General features: G+C 44.0%; 1 protein-coding gene across 2 annotated transcripts in view; it reads left to right on the top strand.

Moving 5' to 3' along the window:
• The window catches only part of SH3KBP1 (SH3 domain containing kinase binding protein 1), a 334,027-nt gene that overhangs the window by 28,846 nt on the left and 284,499 nt on the right, over positions 1–20,682 (top strand). The window lies entirely within an intron of this gene.

Here is a 20,682-nt window from a genome sequence, read left to right as displayed (position 1 = left end):
GAGCACTTCTGTCTGCAGAGAGCTTAAGTCCTACTGATGTGAACCAGCTTGTGGAATGTGCTAGTCTGTTAAGTGACTGGTCGGATGAATGGATTAGACTATCTGTGGAAATGATTGGAAGAAGAATATCTGATAAAAGAGCAGACCAGGAAGGTTAAAAAAAAATACCTTACAGCACACAGCTCAGTTAAGTTACTCCTAGTTAGAAATTCATGTTTGCACCATCAGTGTACTTAAACAACAAAAAAATTGTGATATGTGGCACATCATTCAATATATACTCAAATGATTATTCAAAAATGTATATATTCTTTGTATGTGCATCACTGTGCACACTGTGCACTTTGTATGTGCACAATAAAACTTAAATCTGTTTTAGAGTGACAAAACATAATTTAAGAGATAATAAGAGTTAAAAACAACATTCTAAGATGGAGATTGGTAAACTTTGGCCGATAGACCAAATCTGGACTGCTGATTAGATTTGTAAACAAAGTTTTATTAGAACACAGCCATGCTCATTCATTTTTTAATGTTATTATTTATTTATGTATTTATTTTTATTTTTTAAATTTTATTTCTCAAAATTTACATCCAAATTAGTTAGCATATAGTGCAACAATGATTTCAGGAGTAGGTTCCTTAGTGCCCCTTATCCGTTTAGCCCGTCCCTCCTCCCACGCCCCCTCTAGTAACCCTCTGTTTGTTTTCCATATTTAAGAGTCTCTTATGTTTTCTCCCCTTCCCTGTTTTTATATGATTTTTGCTTCCCTTCCCTTATGTTCATCTGTTTTGTATATTAAAGTCCTCATATGAGTGAAGTCATATGATTGTTGTCTTTGTCTGACTGACTCATTTCACTTAGCATGATACCCTTTAGTTCCATCCACGTAGTTGCAAATGGCAGGATTTCATTCTTTTTGATTGCCGAGTAATACTCCGTTGAATATATATACCACATTTTCCTTATCCATTCATCCATCGATGGACATTTGGGCTCTTTCCATACTTTGGCTATTGTTGATAGTGCTTCTATAAACATGGGGGTGCATGTGCCCCTTCGAAACAGCACACCTGTATCCCTTGGATAAATGCCTAGTAGTGCAATTGCTGGGTCGTAGGGTAGTCCTATTTTTAGTTTTTTGAGGAACCTCCATACTGTTTTCCAGAGTGGCTGCACCAGCTTGCATTCCCATGCTCACTCATTTTTTATTGTCCATGTCTACTTTCTCACTAGAACACCAGGGTTGAGTAGTTGCAACAGTTTGTATGGCTCACAAAGCCTAAAATATTTGCTATCTGGAGAAAAAAAAGTTGATAAGAAGTTTGCCAACTCTCAGTTTAAGACAGTAATTCAAAAGATGTTACAAGGCAGTGTATGATATGTATATTTTACATATGTATAATTTACAGTGTATGTAAATTTTCAGTTAATGCTGAAGTCAGTAAAACTGGGAATGTCGTGGGATGCGGGAATGGCCCAAGATGGAGTTTGAAGTTGACCTCAAGCTATGAAGATGGAAAGCATTTTGTAATATAATATAAGTAATAAGGAACCAGATTTCATGGGTGAGAACATCCATGTGCCCTCTGGGGAGATTGTGTAGGGTAATGGGGACCAGGACTGTCCAGCTGGAATTGGGGCTGGGGGCTGGGTTTAAATGCAAGTGAGTTTGGCAATGTCAAACTTGTGCCAGATTGTGGTGGCCTTTGAGTTCTAGGACCAAGAATGGGAACTTTTCTCGAACTTGTGCTGTCTTTCAAAGGCAATATTCAAGTACATAATACATATTGATTCCAGACCCATTGACCTTAAAGGTATGTTAGCATTCATTGAGGTACACTCCCCTCATGGAGTAGTAAATCCAGCTTAATTTTTTCCTGTAGTGCTAGTTCTAGGTGTGTTTGGGGAAATAGCTGTCATTTCCAGCAGAGGTTTAACCTTGAGATCCTCTGAAGGCTGCTAATGCTGGGAGACTTGTATGGATAGATAATCTCCCGTTCCGTGGTGACAGTGTTCTGGAGAGTCTTTTGAGAAGGGAATTTTGGAAAGGAGTGTTGTGTAGATGAGAGATGTTGGGGTGGTGCGGGGGGGGGGGGGGAGAAGAAGGAGACCACCCCCCACCCCCAATCCTTGGCAACTTCTTGGTCTCTTCCTTTCCTTTAGAGCTCCTGTACTGCCCACCATTTTGTCTGGGTCTACAAAGTGCCCTTTATACATTCTTTGTAGAGTGTGCTTCCACCTTATAGAACCTCAGCCCTGTGCAGTTGGTCAGCCATCTTACCCTTTCCTTTCCACCTGCCACCATCTCCCTGACTCTGTGACCACCCCCTCCCAGTCTGTATCCTGCTTGGCACCTGGCAGACACTGAGCTCCCCCACTCTCCCTGGATCAGTTACTGGAGGTGACTGAGCTCAGCTCTGAATCTGTTTTCTCCTACCTGGGCACAGCTTTGGGGCACCCATAGTGCATTTTGCACTCAGCTGAGCCTGTTTTCTTAAAAAGAATTTTTTTAAATGTTTACTTAAAAATATGAATGGGGGAGCATGAATGGGGGAGGGGCAGAGAGAGAGGGAGACACAGAATCGGAAGCAGGCTCCAGGCTCTTAGCTGTCAGCACTGAGCCCGACACAGGGCTTGAACTCACGAGCTGTGAGATCATGAGCTGAGCCTAAGTCGCATGCTTAACTGACTGAGCCACCCAGGTGCCTCTAGACTGTTTTCTTAAGCTTCTCAGATTCTCTTCTCTCATCTGCCCCTTACCAACAGATGATACTGATTCCTGTCTAAGAGAAGGCATCAATTCCCCTGTTTACCCTCATCTTTATGTCTTTTGTTGCTATTAGAACACTTATATTTCTTTTTATCCCCTTTTCATCTAATGTCAGAGAAAGAAATGTCCTTCCTTCTCTTTTCATCTTTTCCTGACTCCTCTCCTACAATGGGCCCCTAACTCACATTCCTGTTGTCTAGGCCAGTGCCTCTGTTCCCCCAGAGTCTCAATAAATACTTGGCAGACCAAAGATCCATTCTGTCTGAAACAATGTCAGCTAAGAATTTATAGGGGCAGGCTGGCCTAATTTGGCTTGGTTCCATATTTGAGATACTACACGTGTTCACGTATGCATTTTGGTATCTTCACGTTTTTCTTGGTATAGCCGCGGTATCTGGAGCTTATGACTCAGAACATCTTCATTGATTAAAAAAATATGAGCAAGAGCAGAGGCAATAAGATAGGCTGTGAATCCAGAGTGGCTGGCAGCTGGGATATCAGCTCCCTGCCCTCAGACGGGTTATCTTCTCTCTCTGGAAACCACATTCTTCATACCTCACGAATAGCAGTGGCCACCTGGAGTGCCTGTGTGGGCCCTCAGTGTGACTTCGTTTCCTCACAGCGTGGCAGTCCTCAGGGTATCCAGCAAGTGGATTGGAAACTGCATATTAGCCTTTTGTCACCAAGCCTCAGAAGTCACACAGCATCGCCTCCCAGCACTCTCTTGGTCCGAGTGCTCACACGCCTGCCCAAATTCACAGGCCCAGGGAGGGAGATTAGATTTACCCCCGCTGATGGCTGGGATCGCATTCTGGAAGAGCATGAGGGTGGGAGAGCTCGTGTGGCCATCTTGGAAAATCTAATCTACCCCAGAGTGGTTGTTATACTTAAACGATGTGATGAGCGTAAAGGTGTAAAGGCACCTGGCATCTAGAAGTCAAGAGTATTTTCATTCAGCAAGTATTTAATCCATTCCTACTCTAGGCCGGACATCATGCCAGCGCTGGGCGAACAGGGGCAAACACAGCAGGTACTCTCTGCCTCTTGTGGCCTTCACTCTGGGTGGGGGGGGGGGACACAGCAATCCAGTATGGGTAGATCTGTGACGAGGACAAGGAATTGCATCTCCTTTCACGTAGAGGGACTGGTTGAGTGTCTGGATTTGTTTATTTCATCTGAAGTAGAATGAAGTGCCTTGCCCCCTTGTGTACCTGCTTGCTGCTGCCTTCTTAGTGGTTCTTCTGCAGACCCAGCCCTGAAAGGTGCCTCAGAAATCCTCAGTCCTGGGGTCTGTAAGCATCTGACCCTGATGTTCAATGCAGACTTTTCCTCCTTCCTAAAAAGGGGTTTAGGAGAGTGGTGGAGGTAAAGTCACTGGGAGACCATCTTCAACTTAGACATGACCGCCCCCATTCTGATGCGGGCCAGCCTGGGAGGAGAGAGACCGAAGGATGCTGCACAGGTGATTGTGACACTGGGGTGAGGAAGTCACGTGGTATAGACCAGCACTTCTCCAATGCCACTGAGTGTGTCAGTCCCCCAGGGATCTTGTGACACCGCAGCTTCAGATTCAGTAGGTCTGGGTGACGCCAGGGCCGGCTGCTGAGCAGCGAGAGTGGAGTCCCAGTGATGTGCAGACTGAAGTGCCTGTTGAGGCTTACCCCCACCAAATGAGGGGCCAGCTCTCAGCGGGATGCTGAGGGCCAGGCAGACGGCCTACCGCATTTCTGTCATGTTTTAGCACACAGTTCTCAAAGATGAGGACTCTTTTTTTATGTTTATTTAAATTAAGAGCAGCGGAGGGGGAGGGGCAGAGAGAGAGAGGGAGAGAGAGAATCCCAAGCAGGCTCTGTGCCCTCAGCACAGAGCCTGACACAGGACTCACACCCACAAACCACAAGATTATGACCTGAGCCGAAACCAAGAGTCAGATGCCTAACTGACTGAGCCACCCAGCCACCCCTTAAATGTTTATTTATTTACTTTGAAAGGGGGGAGATCATGACCTGAGCCGAAATCAAGAGTCGGATGCTTTACCGACTGAGCCACCCAGGCGTTCCAAAGATGAGGACTCTTTATAACCGTAATCACGATATCACTTTTATACCTTAACAACCAAAACAGCATTCTTCTTTATATATATTTCAAGAAACCCCAAATCGGGATGTAAATTGGTATAATTACTATGGAAAACAGTATGGAATTTCCTCAAAAATGTAAAAATAGAATTATCATATGATCTAGCAATCACACTTCTGGGTATTTATCTAAAGGAAATGAAGTCATTAGCACTGAGAGATACGTGCATTCCCTTGTTCCTTGCAGCGTTATTCATAATAGTCAAGACATGAAAATGACTTATGTGTCCATCTTTGAATGAAGAAAATATGGTATGTTTATACAGTGGAATATTACTTGGCCATAAAAATAAGGAAATCCTGCCTTTTGTGACAACATGGATAAGTCTTGAGGGCATTATGCTAAGTGAGATAAGTCAGACAGAGACAAATACTGTATGATCTCACTTTGTGAAATCTAAAAGAGCCTAAAATCTAAAAATAATGGAAACAGAGAGTAGAATGGTGGTTGTCAGGGTCTGGGCTTGGGGTGGGGGAAAATGGGAGTTGTTGGTCAAAAAGTATATATTTCCAGTAATAAGATAAAGAAGTTTTAGGGCATATGGGTGACTGTTGTTAGCACATATTGTATTGAATACTCGAAAGTTGCTGAGACAGTAGATCTTAAATGTTCTCACCACTACCACACACACACACACACACACACACACACACACACACCCCAAAATGGTAATTATGTATAAAGGGAAGGATGTGTTAACCAACTTTATTGTGGACATTGTATTGTAATATATAAGTGTATCAAATCATTACATTATCTTAGATTTTCACAATGTTATATGTCAAGTATATCTCAAAGCTGAAGAAAAGATAAAACATGACATATAAAAATAGTTATACCCTCACTCTTCACACACACACCACCACCACTGCCACCACCACCAAAATCTAAATTCAGAATATTCCCAGAGGTGGCCTTGCTGTTTTGTTTCAAGGTCCACGCTTGTAGTCATGTGATGTAGAACACACTTCTGATGGTTCTTGTTGCTTATTATGGTTTTTTAAGTAGTAGCTAAAAGTATATTTTGACAAAGGAATTAAGATTAAGCATTGTACAACATGTAAAGTAAATATAGTTTAAGTCCCAGTTGCCTCAGGGTTTCTTTTAAAATGCATGTCTTGCAGGAAGGTAAACACAATTTTGGTTACTTGACATATATTTTAGAATTATTTACAAAGAATTAAACTGTAGCATGAAAAAGGCAAAATAGTTTTGGATCAATTCCTTATTTAAAAATATTTGTAGGGGCACCTGGATGGCTCAGTCGGTTGAGCGTCCGACTTTGGCTCAGGTCATGATCTCACGGTCTGTGAGTTCGAGCCCCATGTAGGGCTCTGTGCTGACAGCTCAGAGCCTGGAGCCTGCTTCGGACTCTGTGTCTCCCTCTCTCTCTGCCCCTTCCCTGCTCATGCTCTGTCTCTCTCTGTTTCTCAGTAATAATAAATAAACATTAAAAAAAATAAAAAATAAATATTTGTAGAGGCACCTGGGTGGCTCAGTCAGTTAACCATCCTACTTTGGCTCAGGTCAGATCTCACAGTTTATGTGAGATCAAGCCCTGAATAGGGTCTGCGCTGACAGTGTGGAGCTTGCTTGGGACTCTCTCTCTCTCTCCGTCTTTCTGCCCCTCCCCCACTTGTGCTCACTCGAGCTCTCTCGAAAATAAATACACTTAAAAAAATAAACTACATTAAAAAAATATTTGTAGATACCTCATGCCCTTAACAAATTCAGGTATTGAAACACACACACATGCACACATACACATACACACACTTCTAATATCTTGTTGCCTTTACAAACCCCATCTTCCTTTTCAGGTGCATTGTTGTGCATACCATGGTGAGCTGAATCACTTATGAAACTCCCAGTTACACCAGGGCAAGTTACGCCAGCATTGAGATTTTTGTCTTCATCTCTTAGGTTCAATGTAGAACATTGTTCTTCTTGCACATTTAGAGCATTTTAACAATCCGGATGTGTTTCAGCATGTATTTCTTAAAGATAAGGACTCTTTTCAAAACCATAATCACAATATCATTTTTACACCTACAACAACTAACAATGTGTCCTTATCACCAGACTTCCAGTTTAAATATTCAATGACACATAGTTAAAATACTTAAAAAGGCATTTGTTTGAATCTGGATTTGGAAGGTCCGTACTTTGTGATCGGTTGGTTGTCCCTGAATTTCTTTTAATCTAGGTTCCCTCATCTCTTTTCCCTTCCCTTCCCTTCCCTTCCCTTCCCTTCCCTTCCCTTCCCTTTCCTCCCCCTTCCCCTTCCCCCTCCCCTTCTCTTCCGTCCCCCTTACCCCCCCTCTTCTTCCCCTCCCCTTCCTCCTCCCTTCCCTTTCCCCCTCCCCTCCCCTCCCCTCCTCTCCCCTTCCCTCTCCCTTCCCCTTCCCCCTCCCTTCCCCTTCCCCCTCCCCTCCCCTCCTCTCCCCTTCCCTCTCCCTTCCCCTTCCCCCTTCCCCCCTTCCCCCTCCCCTCCCCTTCCCCTCCCCCTCTCCCCTCCCCTCCCCTCCCTTCCCCTTCCCTTCCCTTCCCTTGTTGAAGAAGCTGTCATTTGCTTGTAGAATTTTCCAGAGTCTCTGGATTTTGTTGATTACCTTAGTGTGCCATTTGACACATTCCTGGACCCCTTGGATTCTCTGAAAACCGGCAGCAAATCCAGAGGCTTGCTTTGCAAAGGTGGCACATCTTTCTGTCACGAGGCTCGTGAAGCCTGGTTGTGTTTCTTTGTAATGTTAGCAGGACTTAGTGACCATTGCCCAGGTGCTGGATTACATTAAAGGTTACAAAATGTTGATTGCCTCATTCCTTCTTCCTTTGTTAGCCAGAATACTCCTATAATGAGAAATTTCTCCTCAACAACTATTTGGTAATACTAAATTCATAAGGGAAAGGCAGGACAAATGTTTGATTCTTTCCCTTAATTTACCAGTTCTCAGAAAAGTGAGTTTGTTCCCTAGCATTCTATAAAAGTTATGTGATTTTCTAAAAAAATCGCTATGAAACATAGATCATATAACATGTATCAGTTTTTTAATATTTATTTATTTTTGAGAGAGAGAGAGAGAGAATGAGCTTGGGAGAGGCAGAGAGCGAGGGAGACACAGAATACGAAGCAGGCTCCAGGCTCTGAGCCGTCAGCACCGAGCCCGACGTGGGGCTCGAACTCACAAACTGTGAGATCATGACCTGAGCCGAAGTCGGATCCTCAACCAACTCAGCCACATCGATTTGAGACATCACACCTGTTTCATGTGTTTCAATCCATTGCAGTTATTCCTTTTTAAAAAATGTTTATTTATTTTGAGAGAGAGAGCCCCCCCTCTCCTTGAGAGCCCCATCTTACACTGTGAGATCATGACCTGAGACAAAATCAAGAGTTGTACAGTCAAATGACTGAGCCACCCAGGCATCCCCATGGCAGTTATTCTTACTGATTCTTGTCCCATTTGTGGCCAGTAGGGGCCTTTTCTCATTCACTTCTGTATTCTTTTGACGTGACACTATTAGTCTTTGATGGCTACCTTGCTTTGACAAGTTATTTCTTGTTTTTGACAAGATGTTTCAGGCTTGTTCCCTTTCCTGCCCCAGACTTGGAATCGGTCATTTTTACGAGGCTGCCTGGGTTTTTTTTTTTTTTTAGTTAAAAATGGTATTTGGAAACTAAATGCAATTATTTCTGAAAAAAATTACATATTGCTCTTCTTGGATCATCCTTCTAGAAGTGTTTTGATGTGGGGTGTCGATCCTTTTAGCTTTATTTTTATTAACCTCATGCTTCAGTTTTGGAAAATGTTTCAAAATTTTAAAGCCCAGTCCAGTTTATTTATGTATTATTCTGTTTGTCCAACTTTAAATTGTAATCTCCAAGGGAAAAAAACCTGTTGGTCTTAAACTTCTGTTTTGTGTTAATCTCTGTGGGCACATACTTACTAAGTGGTTTTCTGATACTGTGACAAAGTATTTACAATGCAGTTGATTAAGGAAATGGTCTTGAAGTAGATACTTGACTACCAACTATTATCTCAAATTGTTCTTCAGCTGTTAAAAATGCCAGCTGAAAAGAGTTGCAAGCCACTGGTAGTTATAATGTTGGCAGACTCGTGATTGCTATATCGTGTCATACATGAAACACGATGAAACCGTCAAGTGCACGGTCGCTCATGACGTCCACAGTGTGGTGCTGCAGGTATCATCTCCAGATTGCATGCTGGGGAGCGCAGAGGAGTTACGCTTGTAACAGTTTGAAATTCCAGACCGCTTCGAAGAGCTGTCGCTGTGCCCTTATGTTGCACTTTCAGCCCCGTGCATTTGTCTCGGACCCCATCTTCTTGGATTTTCAGCTTCTTGTCAAAAAATCATCCTTGCAGGTTTCCCTCCACTCGGCAACCAGCACCGCTTGAGCGCCCGATGGGGCCAAACGGTCAGCTCAGCACTTGAGGGAGGAAGCGTTGGGCAACGTGACTTTTCTTTTAGGAGGCCCACACGCTTGTGTTACACTTCCTTCTGCCTTCTGGGGGCTCACACTTTAGAGAGACCATTACACCTGGGGGTGTAAGTGAAGCCTGAAGAGGGACATGGAATATGCTGGGGGTGGCAGCAAAGGTTTCCTGTGGTTTCCTGTCACCTTTGTCTACTTTCTCCCTTACCAGGCCGTGCATTTCTTAAGGAGCAGAAAGCCATGCAGTGACTCAGGCCTTGCCCCTGGGCAGACTGACCGCTTTTTTCCTGTGGAATCATTCTTCACCTCCCTCCTTTTGACCTGCTTCCCCTCTCCTCTTGCCTCTTACACCTCATTCCACATAGCTGCCCTGAAGTCAGCAGAAAGCCTTGTGGCTTTCTTCTTTCAGGTAGCATGGCCACTTCTAAAGCAAGTTCCCCAGCCACCCCCATACTGTCCTTGAGAAAAGCCAGGGCTGTATTCTGTTGCAGTCCTTACAAAGCATCTTGTACTATAGGGCTCTATGAATTAATTAAAAAGTTTTTAAAATGTTTTCTTTATTTTTGAGAGACAGATAGAGTATGAGCAGGGGAGGAGCAGAGAGAGGGAGACACAGAATCCGAAGCAGGCTGCAGGTTCCAAGCTGTAAGCATAGAGCCTAATGCGGGGCTTGAACTCACGGACTGTGAGATCATGACTTGAGCCGAAGTTGGATGCTTAACTGACTGAGCCACCCAGGCACCCCTCTATGAATTAATTTTTTTAAGTTTATTTATTTATTTGAGAGAGAGAGAGAGAGAGAGAGAGAGAGAGAGATTGAGCCAGAGAGAGCAAGGAAGGTACAGAGAGAGAGAGAGAGAGAGAGAGGGAGGATCCCAAGCAGGCTCCTCACTGCCAGAGCAGAGCCCAGTGTGGGGGCAGGGGGGCTTGAATTCAACAAACCATGGGATCATGACCTGAGCTGAAATCAAGAATCAGACGCTTAACCGAGTGAGATACCCAAGTGCACCCTGAATTGATTTTTAATAAAGAAGTTTAAGCAAAGATTTTTTAAAAAGTTTATTTATTTATTTTGAGAGAGACAGGGGCAGTGCAAGTGGGGGAGGGGCAGAGAGAGAGAGGGAGACAGAGAATCCCAAGCAGGCTCCACACTGTCAGTATGGAGCCCAATGCGGGGCTCCGACTCACCGACTATGAGATCATGACCTGAGCCGAAACCAAGAGTTGGGTGCTTAACCAACTGAGCCACCCAGGCACCCCTAAGCAAGCATTTTCGATGCCTTATCCATAACTAAATGTGTTTCAATCATCCATGCAACATCTGTGGAATAAAACTGGCTCATGACATGGGTGGCTGTCAGGGGAAAAGCAATGTTTTCTACTTATTTTGTACAATCTCTATATTATATACTAATTTAAAATTAAATTAGTATACAGTATAAGCAGACACTTGACTATTTCTTCTTCCTTTTATTTTATTTTTGAAGTATATTTATTTATTTTGAGAGGGAAAGCACAAGCAGGTGAGGGAGAGAGAGAGAATCCCAAGCAGGCTCAGTTCCCTCAGCACAGAGCCCCATGAGGGGCTGGAAGTCATGAACTGTGAGATCATGACCTGAGCTGAGATTAAGAGTCAGACGTTTAACCTACTGAGCCACCCAGGTGCCCCCTCTTCTTCCTTTTAAAATTTGGTTGGCCCCAAACCTTTTGGATCCTCTGAGAAAAATAGGGGATCGCCTTCTAATTAGGCACCCGCCTTTAGGTCTCTCCTTTGAATCTGAGAATAGACTGTCATTATATAAAGAAAATTAAGCTATCTTGTTACTTAAAACTGTCAAATATTTATGTAAAGCAACATCCATGTGCTTGCTTTCTTCTGCTGAAAAAAAGGTTATGTTTTCTTTAAGTGGCTAAACTGTTTTTGACTTAAATGTCTTCTTATTAAACCGGTTTTCTAAGGTGCAATTTATTTTCTCCTCTGTGCTGCATAGAACCATTCGCTCTACAGGTTTATCATCTGTAATCAATTGTCTTGATTCTTTGCTAGTTTTTTTTTTTTTTTTAACCTGCAGGTTCATCTGCATACTTTCTCTGTGCTTTCTTTTTTATTTAATTTTACTTCTTTTTTATTTATTTCTTTTTCTGGCCAAGTTATTCTTGTCCAGTGTATCTAAAGCACATTCTTAGAAGAGCTGTGCATTAGGTTTGCAGGGGTTAATTTTGGTCGGGAAGTGTTTAAGAACTCATTGTTTCTGGCTCCTTGCGTGAGGCCTATTGAGGCCAAGGCTTCAAAAAACACAGGCTGTGAGGGACTCCCCCCCCCCCCCCCCCCCCCCGACTTTGTGAAGCACTTCTGGTTGAGGGAGCTGGCGACCCAGCCACGCCCTACCTCCCATTCTCATCTCTCCTCCAGGGCCCCTCTGCTGTCAGGGGCGGTGGTCGTGGCAGAGGTGGGAATGGAGTGGAGGCTGATCACTGTAGCACTTGGGAAGGTTGGACCTGTGGGCCAGAGCGTATTTTGTGACTGACTGGCCATGCTGGTTTTGGCTTCCTCTAGCCTTCAAGTCACACAACAAGTCACACAAGTCTCATCTGTGACTGCGTTTCGCTGTGCTGAGTTACAATAAGCTATGGTTTGGGGTAACACTTTCTCAGGACATGCATTCGATCGCCAACAATAATTGAGCACCTACTATGTGCCAGACACCAGGTGAGGGGGAAGAGATGCTTGGATCTGCCCTCTAAGGGTTCGCATTCCAGGGGCCAGGCAGAGAGGACACGCGTGGGGAAACCTTTGTGGCACAGCACCACACAGGCCTGTAAGGCTCGTGGCTGTCATTTATAGAGCAGCTTCTGTGTACAGGAGTTTACAAGCATCGTCCCTCATCTTTGCAACAACCCACTGGGTAATCATCTTCCGATTTGAAGTACAGAGCAAATGAACTCAAGCAAGGTGTGTGGCCCCTGTGACACAGCTAGTGAATGTCTGTGTCAGAACTCACTGCCAGGCCTACTAGGCTTTACATCCTGTGTTCTTTCTCCCACAGCTCACGTCCACCGTGAAGATGCTTGGGTACAGGCGGCACGGGTCGAGAGATGGGCTGGGAGGCTGGCCCAGCGAGCGGTGTGACAAGAGCGTCCCGAGTGCCATGGGAGGCAGTCAGCAGTGGGCCTTCTTTCCTCTCTCACAGCTCGTTGCTTCTTTCTCTTCTCTCTTGGTTGTTCTCTTTTCCCTTCCATGCGCATGCCCAGTTCTGGGAGCTGCTGCTAAGCCGCTACAGACATCGTTTAACCTTGCAGGCAGCCCCCCTGGCACACGGTGCCCGGGGAGAGAGCTTAGGCCCAGTAGCTCTTTGTTCCCTGGGGTCTGTGTTCTGCACCTGTCTTCCTTGGGGAAGCTCATGTTCAGGTTCTAACAGTTTCAGTCCTTGGGAATGACCCCTTTTTGGGCCTTGAATGGTCTCCTTAGTGGTGTGTCTGTGAAGATGCAAAAGGAAAGTGTGCTGGTGTGGAGCTCAACTTGGTTGGACTTGGAGGTCCTCTCAGTGCCAGTGGCCCCAACCTAGGAAGTTTAGACCTACACCTTTAGCCGTGGCACTACCAGGTGAGCATGGGATGCTGAGAACCCGGCCTTGTGTAGGGAAGAGTCTGTTCAAAACATTGATGTACAAGTGTATCTGTTAGGGTTCTCTGGTGGCAAGCAACAGAAACCAACTCACCCTTGACCAAAGACCGAGGAGGATTTACTCGAGGGCTGCTGGCTGGTTTATAGGATGGAAGGAAAAGCTGGAAGATCAGGTTGAGAAAAGATGGCAACCAGGGAGCCCCGGAGATCCCTGCCTCTTTTGGGAGCCCTGCTGGGGGATCTGCTCCAGCCACATCCAGTCTTTGTCATGTCCATTGGCCGTTGGTAGCCACAGTTGAGTCCTGTGCTGTCAGAGGTGGCAAGTCCCATCCGACTGTATCTCATGGGAGAGGGGGGGGGTCCCTCAAATGGATTCCCCTCTCTGCATGGGGATTGGTCTCTCCCCGGGGCACAAAGGCAGTCAACCACCTCAATGAGTGATATCTACGATCATACATTCCAGAATATACATCACATACATGGTCTTTTTATTTTTAAAAGCTATATTGAGGTGGGTGTCTGAGGGGCTCAGTGGGTTAAGTATCTGACTCTTGATTTTGGTTCAGGTCATGACTCAGTCTTGAGATCAAGCCCTGTGGTGGGCTCCTTGCTGAGCATGGAGCCTGCTTGGGATTCTCTCTCTCCCTCTTCCTCTGCCCCTCTCCCTTGTTTGTGCACACACACACTCTCTCTCTCCCTCTCTCAGTAAATACGTTTATAAAAAAATTTAAATACCTATATTGAGATATAAAATTCTACCATTTTAAGTGTACAGTGCGATGATTTCAGTAAATTTACGGCATTGTGAAACCCTCACCACAACTTAATTTTAGAACATTTCCATCATCCCAGTATCATCTTTTGTATTCTTCTGCATTCACTCCCTGGCCTAGGCAACCACTGATCTCTTTTCTCTCTTATTAGATTTGAACACAGGTTCTTGTATATTCCTGCCTGGTGTAATTTTCCCTGGATATTCTGGGAACTAAGCTGCATATGAAAGGAAAATAAACCCAGTGACATGGATATCTGAATCTTGCTGGTCTTGGTTTTCCTCCTTTTCACTTCACAACTTCTCTTGTCTCACCAGGACTATGATGTGGGAGAGTTTAGTCTCAGTCTTGATGCTGCCACGATTTAACTCTCACTCTCTCTCAGCCTCAGTTGTGGAACCTTCCAGGCCTCAGTTCCTCATCTATAAAATTAGGAAAAGGATTTGACAAGATAGTAACTAGTGTTCTTTCTATCTCCAGTGATCAGGAATGATGATCTTTTTTGGTAAAATCTTCTTTTGGAAAAAAATTAGTTCTTGATTTTATACACTTTCTTCAATCAGGACTAGAACAAAACATTAAGAAATTATTCTTTAAAATTCACAAACGAAGCAGTTCTTTTTATTTTGTATTGGGGTATAGTTGACATATAACATTAGTTTCAGGTGTACAACATAATGATTTGATATTTGTGTATATTTCAAGATGATCATCACAAGAGTTCTAGTTGCGTTCTGCCACCACATGTAGCTACAGAGTTTTTTTCTTGTGATGAGAACTTGTAAGAGTTACTCCTTTGGCGACTTTAAATATGCAATCAAGTATTATTAACTATAGTCACCATGCTCTACATTACATCCTCATGCCTTCTTTATTTTATAACTGCAAGTTTGTATCTTTTGACTCCCTTCACCCATTTCACTGGCCCCCCTCTACCTACCTCTGGCAACTGCCAATCTGTTCTCGGGATCTCTGTGCTTTTCTTTCTTTCTTTTTTTGTGAAGTCCACATATAAGTGAGATCATATGATAATTCTCTTTCTCTGTCTTTCTTTCTTTCACTTAGCATAATACCCTCAAGGTCCATCCATGTTGTTGCAAATGGCAAGATTCCATTCTTTTTTATGGCTGAATGATATTCAATAGTATATATACCACATCTTCTGTCTCCATTTGTCCTTGATGGACACTTAGGTTGTTTCCATGTCTTGCCTATTGTAAATAATGCTGCAGTGAACATAGGAGTGCAGCTATCTTTTCGGTTAAGTGTTTACTTTTTCTTCAGATACGTACCCAAGAGTGGGGCTGCTGGATCATATGGTAGTCATCAGAGGTGCACAAGGGTTCCCTTTTCCCCACATCCTCACCAACACATGTTATTGCTGGTCCTTTTGATTCTAGCCATTCTGATAGGTGTGAGGCGATATCTCATTGTGGTTTTATTTGCATTTCCCTGATGATTAGTGATATTGAGCACCTTTTCATGTACCTGTTGGCCATCTGTATGTCTTCTTTGGAAAAATGTCTGTTCAGATCCTCTGCTCATTTTTAAATCAGGTTGCGTGTGTGTGGTTTTTGTTTTTTGTTTGTTTGTTTTGCTATTGGGTTATACGAATTATTTATGTATTTTGGATATTAACCACTTATTAGATATATGATTTGCAAATATTTTCTCCCATTCAGTAGGTTGTCTTTTCATTGTGTTGATGGTTTCCTTTGCTGTGTGTACATCTGAAGTTCTTAAAGCCTAAGACTGCTTAAACTGCACGAGAGGTTTGCGGCATCATCTATATGTATATATAGACAAAGGAAATTAATTGGGAAACTTTCATTCTCCTTCATTCTTTCTGCTTTATTCAGATATTTATGGAGCTGGACCTGAGGCTAAGCAATGGAGGTAGAATCCTGAAAAAGACCAGGGCTCTTCCCAGATGGAGCTTGTAGTATGACTGGGCTAAGCCACTGTGAAATTGTGGCACAGTTAAGTGACAGGAGACAGGAAGTTCAGTGCATAGAGGCAGGGAGGGGCCGGGTTGCAGAGAGGGGCCTCTGAAATGCCACCGTGAGAAGTTTGCTGTGAAAAGGTGCTTGGCAGCTGGCTTAGCCAACTGACTGCTAAGAAGCACACATTTCATCTTTTGGGGGAGGATACATTCCAGCAAGTTTGAAGGCAGAGATCTGGGTGGTTGACACGTTTTGCGCGTCGAAGCAGACCTCTTTTCTCCCCTGGCTCTATCCGTTTGTACACACGGGTTAACCATAGCCTTGGCTTTTGCAGCGACCGGAGATGCGGCAAACGTGTGGAGGCCGGCTGTTGGCACAGCAGGCAACTGAAGGGTGGTATTTTTCTGACAGGGAGACTTCCTTAAGTTTTGTAATTTATGGTGTCTTTCAATACGGGATTTTGTTTACTGTTGCCCTAATTATACCTCTGATATATTGTATTTAGCTTAGTGTTTTAATTTTGTGCTCATGTCTACAGGTAGTTTCCCAAAAGGTACCATTAAAAAAAATCTCAGGCAATGTTTTATAGCTTCTGCAGCCTACCTGCAGCTTCCTAAAGCCAAGGAAATGGGTTTCGGGGACGCAGACTTTCTCTCATGGGTTCTTGTGAATATTTTGACTGTTTATGAAGTGTGAGGTCTTGATTTCCTGTCTGCCAAGCATTATCCTAAATTATCTCTGTCCAACAGAAGTATAATACTAGGCTGCATGTGTAATTTTAAATGTCCTAATAGCCACGTTCATAAGGCAAGAAGAAACAAGGTAAAAAGAAATAATATACTTATTTAACCCAGCATGTCTAAAATATCATTTCAATGTACAATCTAAATATGAGATATTTTACATTCTTTTTCTCCTAATAAGTCTTTGCCACCTGCTGTGTGTTTTACAGCACATCTCAGTTTGGACCAGTGACACTTCAGGTACTCGATAGCCAAATATGGCAAGTGATATGGACTGTAGTGGACAGCCAAAGTCCGGAACCTTTCAATGGCTCGCAGGGGACACAGGTCAGAGCCTTTCAGGGGGATAGGAGAGACATAGCCTCATGATTTATGAGTGCTTAAGAAAATCATACATAGGTTTCCTCCTCTTAGAGAAACCTGATATGTAAAATTCATCTTGACAGGAAAAGTAAAGCAGGAAGTGATTATTCATGTTACAAAAGAATTAACCACAGGATTCTTTAAATAGCAAGCTCCGTTAGTGCACTGAAGAATCTGACTTGATTTGCAAAAATGTGATTGACACTTGGCATTTTGGTAGCATCTTTGTTGGGCAGAGAACTACCTGCCATTATAAAACGCAAGCTGGGCAGTCGGTGTATCGCAGCTTTATTGAGCACCTACTACAGGTCATGGATGCTCATAGGAGAGAGAACAGAACTAAGAGCTGAGGGTGATCTGGACCCAGAAGGCATTTAGAGGCTCCCTGAGAGGATGAGACACCTGTGTAGCCACCACCACATGGAACTGCCTTAAGGCCAGGGCCCAGGGAGGCCTAGGGGCTGGAGGAGCCGGAAAGGTGGTATGAGGCAGTCAGGCCCCCCAGCTGGGGCTGAAGGCGGACAGGGTGTATGTGATGGCTGAAGTGTCTAGGAGCTTAAAACAAGTTTAAATCTGGAAAGACCAGATAGGATATTGGGAAGACTCAAAAGCCATGCAGTTATGCTTTTTTTTTGGTAAATTTTTTTGAATGTTTTATTTATTTTTGAGAGAGCGTGCAAGCAGGGGAGGGACAGAGAGAGGGAGACAGAAAATCCAAAGCAGCCTATGTGCTGAGAGCAGCAAGCCTGATACGGGGCTCGAATTCACAAACTGCAAGATCATGACCTGAGCCGCAGTCAGACACTCAACCGCGCAACCGACTGAGCCACGCAGGCGCCCCTGCGGTTAGCTTTATTTATCCCCAAGCCCCCAATTCCTAACCCCCAGCCTTACAGTAAGCGTCAATTAAGATGTGTCCTTGGGCTCATCACAAGAGAGAGACTGAAGCAAAAGCAGGATGTGTTTCTCGTCAGTTTGTGACAGCAGACAGCAGCTGTTTACTTCCTAGTAACCATCTTGAAGCAAATTCCTTTGTCCTCTTCCAGTGTCATTTTGGTAAGGCCCGTGTACAGAATAAAGTGAGAATTGCTGTTTAGGAAAGAAGCATCAAGGTTGTGTTCTGGAAGTTGATGGGGTTCTAACTTCCCCAAAGTACACAGGGTTCAAGTTCAGTGTCTAGATGGACCCAGCCAGGTCCCGTGTGCTGCTTCCCGCCCCCGCCCCTTCCACTCACCGTGATCTCCTGTTCCCCTCAGACAAACTATGAGCTAATGGGGTCAGCCTTGGGGAGCGTAGGTCAGTGTTCCAGGCCTTTTCTTGGTTAAAAAAAATACCTATTATTAAAAAAAATAATAGAGTGGTTCCATGTATATATTTATTTACAGATTGTATGCATGTATTATTGCACTAGTTGATTGAGAAAACCCCAAAGAAGCTTCTAAACATTTATTATTAGGTTTAGTGGACTCTGGGAAAACATGAGATTGAGTGTTATAGGAATTTGGACATTGGTGGAAAATGAAGACCTTTGTCTTCATGATTCAGGTACGTACATTTAAATATTTTGCAATCTGAATAGTTACATACTATAACCAGGTAATTTACACCCATATCAGCAATGGAAGACAACCTGTATTCTCATTTGTCCTGATAATTCAGTCGTGTCCCTGGAAGATCTGGTTGGCTTGTCCTCACGCTCACCTCCCAACATGGCTGGCCCAGAGCTCACACCAGGAGCCGAAGGCAGCAGCTGTGACATTTCCTTGTTTCCTTGCTCCCATGTTGACTATTGTCTACAACCCCTGATTTCTTCACACAATTCTTTTTAAGCCTTTCATCCATTTATTGAGGGGTCATAGCCATGAAGAGGCTTCATCAGGAGGCTGCCCAGCTCTGCAGACCTTCCCCCCACCGGAGCCACAAGCCGGCTCTGGCTCTAGCAGGCAGCCTTGTTGAGGGGCCCTGCTGGCCTCAGGCTGCTTCCTGACCTAGAGGCTGGATGAAATAACTGGTGTCATTTTTCAAATGGAATATAAGGGACGTTGAATTTTTGTCTTTTTAAAATTAAAATAAAACGAATTGCTGTTCTTCTGATTGTTTTTTCATGATGTCAACTAATCCCTGAAGTGAGTGCATCCCACTTTGGAGAGCACTGGCTCAGAAAAATGAGCTTAACTGCTTTGCTGAGCTTCAGGTTCTTTAATTGGGAAGATGAGCATCATAATATTGTGAGGATTAAATGAGATAATGCAGGAGAAATGTTGGGCACAGAAACATTGGTTACTGCCGGCTCAGTTCCATTTGCAGAGCTTTAGTGGATCCCTGTCTGGGTCATTTGAAGAAAGTTGGTTTAAAAAAAATTTTGTTTTTTATGTGTATTTATTTTTGAGAAACAGGTGAGACAAAGCGTGAGTGGGGGAGGTCAGAGAGAGAAGGAGACACAAAATCTGAAGCAGGCTCCAGGCTCTGAGCTGTCAGCACAGAGCCTGATGTGGGGCTTGAACCCACGAACTGTGAGATCATGACCTGAGCCGAAGTCGGACGCTCAACTGACTGGGCCACCCAGGTGCCCCTGAGGAAAGTTGGTTTTTAATTGACCTGGTTCCAGTTGTCATGATGGCTCATTTTAACTGCTGGGGAGCAGAGCATGATGCAAGAAAATAGGAGTGTTTCTGCCTTTGTACTTGTCAGGAACCAGGAAAAATCGGAAAAAGTTGCTTTGTTCAGGTTCTGATGCTCTTCCTTTTTGTTTACAAGTGATGAGAAGGGGGTTTACAACTCAAGTTCATCCTGGGAAGATTCATGACAGCTAATTTTGGAATGAAAATAATGATCCAGGCAAAGAAATTTCACTTTGAGTTGCTTGTGAATTGGCCAGGGTCTTCTGATCTGGAAGCACTTTGGGAATTCATCCCTAATGGAGACACAAAGCCCATTGACAGGGGGCCCACTCACCTACCCACCTTTTTCCTGGAAACCTACCCCATATTGAGGTTTCCAGTCATCTGTGCTTTTTTGTCGACTACTGAAGAAATCTTTGCCAAACCCAAGATTGCTAAGGTTTTATCCTGTGCTTACTTATGAAAGTGTGGTACTTCTGGCTCTTAGATTTAGGTCTGTGATCCATTTTGAGTTCACTTTTGTGCTTCTTACAGAGCTCATTTAAAACTTTTCCTCTTCTATTTCCATAATTTCTAAGTTGCTAATTCACCACCTGGGGTTTCAGCAAATTTTCAGTATCCTTGTATTTATTCATTTGCCATTCATTCATTCATCCTGAGCTGCAAATATAGAAGGAAAAGGACAAGAGGTTTATTGGTTGAGGTGGTTATGAGGCAAGACCCAAAGCATAGACGAGTTGCATAATCTATCCATGGAGGAGTTAACATGCTCGGGATTGCTTAGCTCTGCTACTTTGCACCTGTGCTTTATCAACAAGTCGCATCTGTGTCGTCTGTTGCCTCCACCTATGACCAAATGTAAAAAATCACCACAGATTGGGGGAACACTTTAAAATGGTGCTGCTGCCTGAGAAGCCCTCTGTTGACAGGGTAGTTGTCCTGAGGGTGTCTGGTCTTTCCAGATTTACCCTGCAGACGTAAGCAGCCAGAGACATTGGCTTGGCCAGCAGGGCCCTCAGTGTCAGCTGACTTAGTACATCTTGTGGCTGAGAGATGGGCATTATTTCTTTAGGGTGGGAGTTATTATCATTTTGCATGCCTGAGGTCCAGGGACGTTAACATCACACAGTTCGTCTTTGCAAGGCTGGGAACACCTAAGGACCAAACCTGCGTGTGTTATCTGCCTTCTTTGCACTTGGGAAATGATGCTGTACTCCCTCCGGGAGTGCGAATGTGATTGGCCTT

This window comes from Prionailurus viverrinus, chromosome X (genome assembly GCF_022837055.1).
Source record: "Prionailurus viverrinus isolate Anna chromosome X, UM_Priviv_1.0, whole genome shotgun sequence".
Taxonomy (NCBI): domain Eukaryota; kingdom Metazoa; phylum Chordata; class Mammalia; order Carnivora; family Felidae; genus Prionailurus; species Prionailurus viverrinus.
The sequence above is the reverse complement of the archived record's forward strand: the minus strand, read 5'-3'. Positions and strand labels throughout refer to the sequence as shown.